Below are 7,500 nucleotides of genomic sequence, written 5' to 3'. Positions count from 1 at the left end.
TCGGTGCACAGAATGAAGTGTAGCAGCAGGATTGATATCACGCCTTGCTCCTACTCCAAAATGGTCAGATACAATGATTTCAATATTTTTCCTGTTTTTTGTGTTTTTACAATTATTGATTCCCGATTCCGATACAATTACCTATTCCTAATATAATTCCCTTTAAATATCTCTCTCTCTCTCTCTCTCTCTCTCTCTCTCTCTCTCTCTCTCTCTCTCTCTCTCTCTCCTCTTTGGATTTATCCTGTTCTGGATTTTACCTTCTTATTCAATGATTTTTACCATATCCATTTTCCCGTTTTTCCCCCTGTTTTCTGCTTTCATAATCCTTATGGGTCCCTATAAACTTTACTAACTTTTTGATGCAAGTATGAATGATTTCATATTTGTAATTTCTTTTAAAAATTTATTGCATATTTTGCAAACCTCTTTCCTTTGATGAGAAGAATTGCATTTTTCGAAACTCCGTGGGATAAGGTTTTTCTTGTTTATTTGTACTCCTTGTTGAATAATAAAAAAAATATTGTATACCTCCCTTACAGGTTTATAATGTTTTATTTTTAAACTTAAATAAATTTTCTATAATAAGATTTTTTTTATTATAGATATAGTATTTTTAATATCCCCCCTCCTTAAATTAAATTTTAAAAAACAGTACATATATATATATATATATATATATATATATATATATATATATATATATATATATATATATATATATATGTATATATATATGTATATGTATATGTATATATATATATATGTATATGTATATATATGTATATATATGTATTTTTTTTTAATTTAAAAGATGAAAATAAAAGAAATAACAAAAAACAAAAACAAAACAAACATGTTGTATGCGTGGGTTTTGTTTTATCTGGAGTGGAGAGGGCTCCAGAAAGCCATGGTGAAGGAAGCCTCTCTAGGAGAAGCAAATATCTGATCTAAAAAACAAAGCGGAAGACCAGTACCCGCATTAAGCTGGTCTGCAGTTTGATTTGTTGCTGACTATCTTGCTCCTGCTTGTTGCTGGATATCAACATTTTGAACCGAGAGAGAGACTAGCTGTCGTACAAAGCTAAATCTCTGGAATAACATCTTTGTACAGATACCTCCTCAGACATTTGTCAAAAAAAAAAAGAAAAAAAAAGAAAGAAAAGTCCTATTGGCGATGGCTGTCCATATAAACAGGAACATCCCTACTCTACGCATCTGAAACTTGGACCTTGTACCGGACACATATAGAATTGCTCGAGGGGTTCCATCAGCACTGCCTTAGACACATTCTTGGTTTAAAGTGGTATAGCTTTGTCCCTGATACATATGTCTTAAAAAAGGTCAAAACAACCAATATTGCTACCATTGTTATTAAGAACCAGTTGCGTTGGGCGGGTCATCTCATCCGGTTTGAAGACTATCGTCTCCCAAAACAATTGTTCTATGGTGAGCTCTTTCTTGGAAAAAGACCCCAGCACAAGCCCAAAAAACGTTTTCGTGATAGCATCAAGGAGAGTCTGGTGAGCTTTCATATTCCTGTTGACAGTTGGGAGTCCCTAGCGTATGATCGCAAGCAGTGGAGGACACTGATATACAGGGGTGCAGAACACTATGAAGCAGCCAAAATAGACCGAGAGAAGCTTAAGAGAGCATGTAGGAAATGCCAAACCTTGCCGCCCAACCATGGAGATCTCTGGATCTGTAAGGTGTGTGATCGGGCTCTGTTGTCGAAGGCAGGTTTTGTTAATCACATGAAAGCCCACGATAATACAGGTTCCGCTGCTGTTAGTCTCATAAAAATCAGTGAGCGTTTTCAGTTTCATGTCTGCTTGAGGGTGTGCAAGTCGCTGGCAGGGCTAAAAAGTCATATTCGGGCACATGGATTTTAGTGACTGAGGGAGTGGCTCTCGTCTGACAAGACGTTGCAATCATCATATATATATATATATATATATATATATATATATATATATATTAATGAAATCAAAGGGATGTAGTGTTTACCTGATATACGCAATGGTAAACTTCAAACTAATATAAATAACAGTATTTATATATACAAAATTTGATTGTAAAGTTCAACTTACAGTTTTAATTTTCTTTCTCTTATATATATGTGTATATATTTATTTATTTTTGTTTATTTTTTTATAAATAATTTTACCAAGAATTCTTTATATATATATATATATATATATATATATATATATATATATATATATATATATAAAGAAGAACATGCATCACTTCTAGATCTGTTTCTGACCACAGTTCCCGATGACTGTGTAACGAATGCACACAGCCCACTTGGGAACGCGGATCATGCAGTGGTAATGGTTGAAATCGCCCTAAACTCTAGAGCCAAAACTGAAGAGCCACTGCTCAAAACAACGAGATATTATAAAAAGGCTGACTGGGAAGCCATCAAGGACCTCATCAGGGATGCTCCATGGCAAAATATCTTTTCGCTTCCTGCTGAAAATTGCGCAAATGAGACCACTGAATGGTTCAAAGCAGCAATTGGAGCACATGTTCCTACACGCAAATTCTATAGCAAGCCCAACTCTCCCCAATGGTTCACTTCAACTTGTGCAGCTGCCATAGCGCAAAGGCAGCATGCGTACCGCAAATTTAACCGACATACCTCCAGTTCAAACAAACAGAAGTACATAGAAGCCAGAAATAACTGTAAGAAAGAAATAGCGACAGCTAAGAGAGAATTTACCGAAACTACCCAAAAACGCATCGAAGCACAGAAATTAGGAACCCGAGACTTTTGGACAACAGTGTAGTAAATAAGCAACAATTCTCCCACTATCTAACAATCACGAGGTTGTTTGTTCTGCAACTGAGAAGGCTAACATGCTTGCCAGTCGGTTTGCATCCAACTCCACACTGGACTCTGCTAACCACCCCCTCCCTGACTTTCCTTTGCGGACAGACGCCACACTAGACGATCTGAAAATCACCCCTTCTCAGGTGCATGTTATCATAAGAAAGCTTGACACTGCAAAAGCATGTGGACCTGATCTCATCCCGGTTGTGCTATTAAAAAAGTGCGCCGCCGAAGTAGCTCCAGTTCTCTCCAAACTTTACAACAAATGCCTTGATGAATCTTGCTTTCCTGCCTGCTGGAAAACGGCTTCTGTAGTGCCAGTTTCAAGAATTCTGGCGAAAGAACTGACCCAGTAAATTATCACCCCATTAGCCTCTTCCCACTTTTCACCAAATTATTTGAGACCATAATTAACAAAGCTCTAGTCCATCACCTTACAGATGCTAAACTTCTGACTGACCAACAATATGGACTTAGGCAAGTCCGTTCCACAGCAGACATCCTAACTATAATCTCAGAACGTATATACCAGTCACTGGACAACGCGGGGGAGGGTAGAGCGGTAGCTCTAGATATATCTAAGGCTTTTGACAGGGTATGGTATGAGGGTCGTCTCAAGAAAATCAGATCATACGGCTTCACTGGAAGAATACATAACATAATTAGATCCTTCTTAGATAAGAGAAAAATCCATGTTGTCCTTGACGGTCGTACATCCAAACAATATGATATAAATGCGGGAGTGCCTCGGGGTTCTATCCTTGAACCTCTGTTATTCCTAATATTCATAAATGACCTCCCTGACAAAATTGTCTGTGAGATGGGTATGTATGCTGACGACACCACGCTCTATAACAGACACGACAGGAAAACAAATAAACATATATCTAAAGAAATGGTAGAAGCACTAGAGGAATACCTCCGATCCGCAGGGGACAAAAATGGATGGTCGCCTTCAATGCTGCCAAGACTAAATTGGTTTCCTTCAATAATTACAAGAAACCTTCCCTATATAGCAATAGCAATGGCCAATGACTCTTTATATGAAAGTACATCTTTTAAACTCCTCGGCCTAACGCTCACAGGAAACATGAATTGGAACAATTACATTGAGAACATTGCCAGAACCGCTGTGAAGAAGGTGGGTTCTCTCTACCGTGCTAGAAAGCTATTAACGCCTGAAAGTATCTTATACCTCTATATTCGCCCATGTATGGAGTATTGTTGTCATATTTGGGCTGGTGCATCTGCCACTAGTCTCTCGCTCCTAGACAAGGTTCAAAAGAGAGTCGCCAATATGATAGGTCCTGAACTGTCAGCTAAACTTCAGCCTCTGTCACATCGACGAAATGTTGCATCCCTCTGCCTATTCTACAAGTACTTTAACGGTGAATGCTTTGACGAACTGCAAGCACTTGTGCCCCCTCGACGTAAATGCCCCCGATAAACCCGACAACCAGCTAAATCCCACCCCTTCACAGTAGATATCCCTAGATATAAGAGAGCTTCTACTCCAATAGTAGAACAACTAGAACAACTAGACTTTGGTATCCCTTTCCGGTTTCCTTCTTCCCCGACTGTACCGACATGCAGAAGTTCAAGTGTAACGTGAACCAACATCTTGCTGTCCAACTTCCTACACAGTACCCCTGATGCTTATGTCCCTGATAGTAGCCCCCTACAACAAAGTGGCAATGTGCCTTGTTTGGGATGAAAATGCAATTAAAAAACAATATATATATATATATATATATATATATATATATATATATATATATATATAAGTTAAATCATTAAAAACTTATCCAGCTAGGTATAAAACGAACACTTAGAAAAATCGACTTGATCCTTTTTCGAATAACAATAAATAAGTATAAAAATATTTTTTAAATATGGTTCTCTTGTACGAGATGTCTCCCTGATTACTACTTTCGCGTTTCATGCTTCTATTTCAAATTTGTAGCAGCAGGCCGATATCAGTGGATTTTTTCTACCAAAACGGTCATTAACAATGTTTTCTTTTATGATTAACATATTTCAAACATATATAAATTATAACACAATAAAAATAATTAAATTAAAACAAAAATAATTTTTCTTATTTCGAATTATTTAATCAAGTAAGAATTCCATTTTTTACTTGGTTACTAAATATAAAAAGATATTTCAGCAAATTAACTAACAATTTAATAAATAAAAATATAAAAACTGAATTAAACATCATACTATTATGAAAAAAGTCGCTTTTTAAATTTAGTAATCAAGTAAAAATTGGCAATTTTACTTGATTAAATAATTTGAATTAAGAAAAGTGATTTTTATTTTAAATTAATTATTTTTATTGTGCAATAATTTATATCTGTTTGAAATATGTTAAAAATTAAAAAGAAAAAAAAAACATTGCTAATGAACAAGTAGTTAATAAAACATGTTAACAAACACTTTGAAAAAGAGTTAAAAACATATTTAATTTTAAAAAGGAAGCACAAAATAAATGGATCGTCCTTAACCCGCGGAGTTTCGAAGAAATACTTTCCTTCTCATCAGAGGGTAGGATTTAGCAAAATGCAGGATCGGATTTTGCTTGCAAAAGTATTAAATGAAACTACAAGTAAATAAGTAAGTAAGTAAGTAAGTAAGTAAGTAAGTAAGTAAGTAAGACTTACTTGTAATTTTATTTAATACTTTTGCAAGTAAAATCCGATCCCGCATTTTGCTAAATCCGACCCCCTGATGAGAAAAACTGTAACTGATTTTTGCTTTTTTGTTCATCGGCATTTTACGAATTTTATTTGCATTTTTATTACAAGTTGAAATCGTATTCAAACAAAAACAAAATAAATATGTTTACGACTTAAACTATTTTACAGTCTTTTATATATTCTGTAATTAACAGTTTAATGACTTGAAAATTACTCGTATTTATGTAAAACTCAGATCGGCTTGCCCAATCTTTATAATCATGTTAATAAAAAGAAACTACTTAACTATCAACACATAATAACATTTAGTTTGTTATATTAACAGAACATAACAAAAAATCGTACAATAAGTAATTGTTACCAAAGGCAATGAAGGTGAAATCTCATAGTTAACCTGTTGGTTAAAAAAAATCAACGAAATCAACCCCATTTAACCTGTAAATCCTATTTCAGATCTCTTTAATTGTAATCGTGAATTTCTTACTGTAACTGTAACCAAACGCAATAGCAGTTACTTTCTACGTGTTTGCTGTAGTTTTTACGATTTAAACTTTTATTATTGTATTAGATTCTGTAAAGACGTTTAAATTGCTTACAAATGTTTATTATTACTTTGATGATTATACAAACAGGCTTTTAGCATGTCAGTAACGGGCAAAAGTTATAGCCGGTGGCTTATGATAAGTGCTGTATGCCGTACTTATAGAGTAATGTAATGTAGTATGGATGGTGGTTACTAAAGAAATCTATCTGTATTTTTTTCATTTTAATGTACTTTCATACGAATATTTCTGTTATGTAACAAAAAAAAAATATATTTTTGATCCATTTTCGTTAACAGGTTACGAGTAGTCTAGTATATTTATAAATATTGATAACTAGCTGTACCCACCAAACCACGTTTTACCGTGGCGTAGCCTGGTTGATGCAACAGTACACACACACACACACACACACACACACACACACACACACATGCAAACAAATACATGCACAAAAACTCACATGCACACACACACAAAATACACACACGCAAACACTCACACAAACACACAAGGACAAGCACTCACATACACACGCATACATACACACAAACACACGCACACACTCACGCACGCACACAAACACACACACCATACACACACGCACTCATAAACACAAAAACACACAAAAAAAACTCACACAAAAAAACTCACACACACACGCACAAACTTAACACGCAAACACATAAACACGCACACATATACACATGCGCACACACAAACTTTTCAAATAGTCAGAAATAGACAGTTTAAAGGCTTTCACATCATACATAAGGAGTTTGTAAGTATATACACTGGAAAATATTGGTTATGAACACGGGTCACGGCTATAATAATCGCTTAATTCGGTTTTTATTTTTATTTTTATTCAGCGTATAAATAAAGAATGTTCGTCCTTTATAAAAGAAAGAAGAGATAATGGTTATCAGTGCTGACTGCTGATGTGTCGAAAAACAGTATATACAATGTATGTACACAGAAAAGATTCAGCGCGGTAGTTAGGAATAGACAGTACGCGTCTCAGCAATATTAATCGATTTTTCCATTTTTAAATTTTTTTTATATGCATAATAATGCATATAAATAATGAATTTTCGTCAATGGTACTTAAAAAAAAAAGAGAGGTTTACGCAGCTTTTATGAAATAAAAAAAAAATAATGGTTATTACTGACGACGTGTCGAAAAACAGTATGTCCAATGTATGTAAACAAAAGATTAGGCGCGGTGTACGGTATGCTTAATGTATACATGAAAGCGTTCTGGGCGTATAAACACTGTCTCGATGTGTCGCAGCTGTTTAATATCTTTTTATTAGGTGTATTTTGTATAAAACGATTGCCCCCTGTAAAGAGGTAAGCCAGTTCAAACAGACTGAAGTATATAGAAGCTAGAAATAACGTTAAGAAAGAAATAGCG

At 34.9% G+C, this 7,500-nt stretch overlaps 1 protein-coding gene across 1 annotated transcript in view; it reads left to right on the top strand.

Annotated features, from left to right (window-relative positions):
* LOC145248255 (nuclear receptor subfamily 2 group E member 1-like) overlaps positions 1–7,500 on the top strand; it is a 109,294-nt gene that overhangs the window by 75,677 nt on the left and 26,117 nt on the right. The window lies entirely within an intron of this gene.

Source organism: Euprymna scolopes, chromosome 26, assembly GCF_053919585.1.
Source record: "Euprymna scolopes isolate OS-2025 chromosome 26, ASM5391958v1, whole genome shotgun sequence".
In the NCBI taxonomy this organism is placed as follows: Eukaryota; Metazoa; Mollusca; class Cephalopoda; order Sepiida; family Sepiolidae; genus Euprymna; species Euprymna scolopes.
Note: the sequence above shows the minus strand (reverse complement) of the source record. Positions and strands in the feature narration are given on the sequence as shown.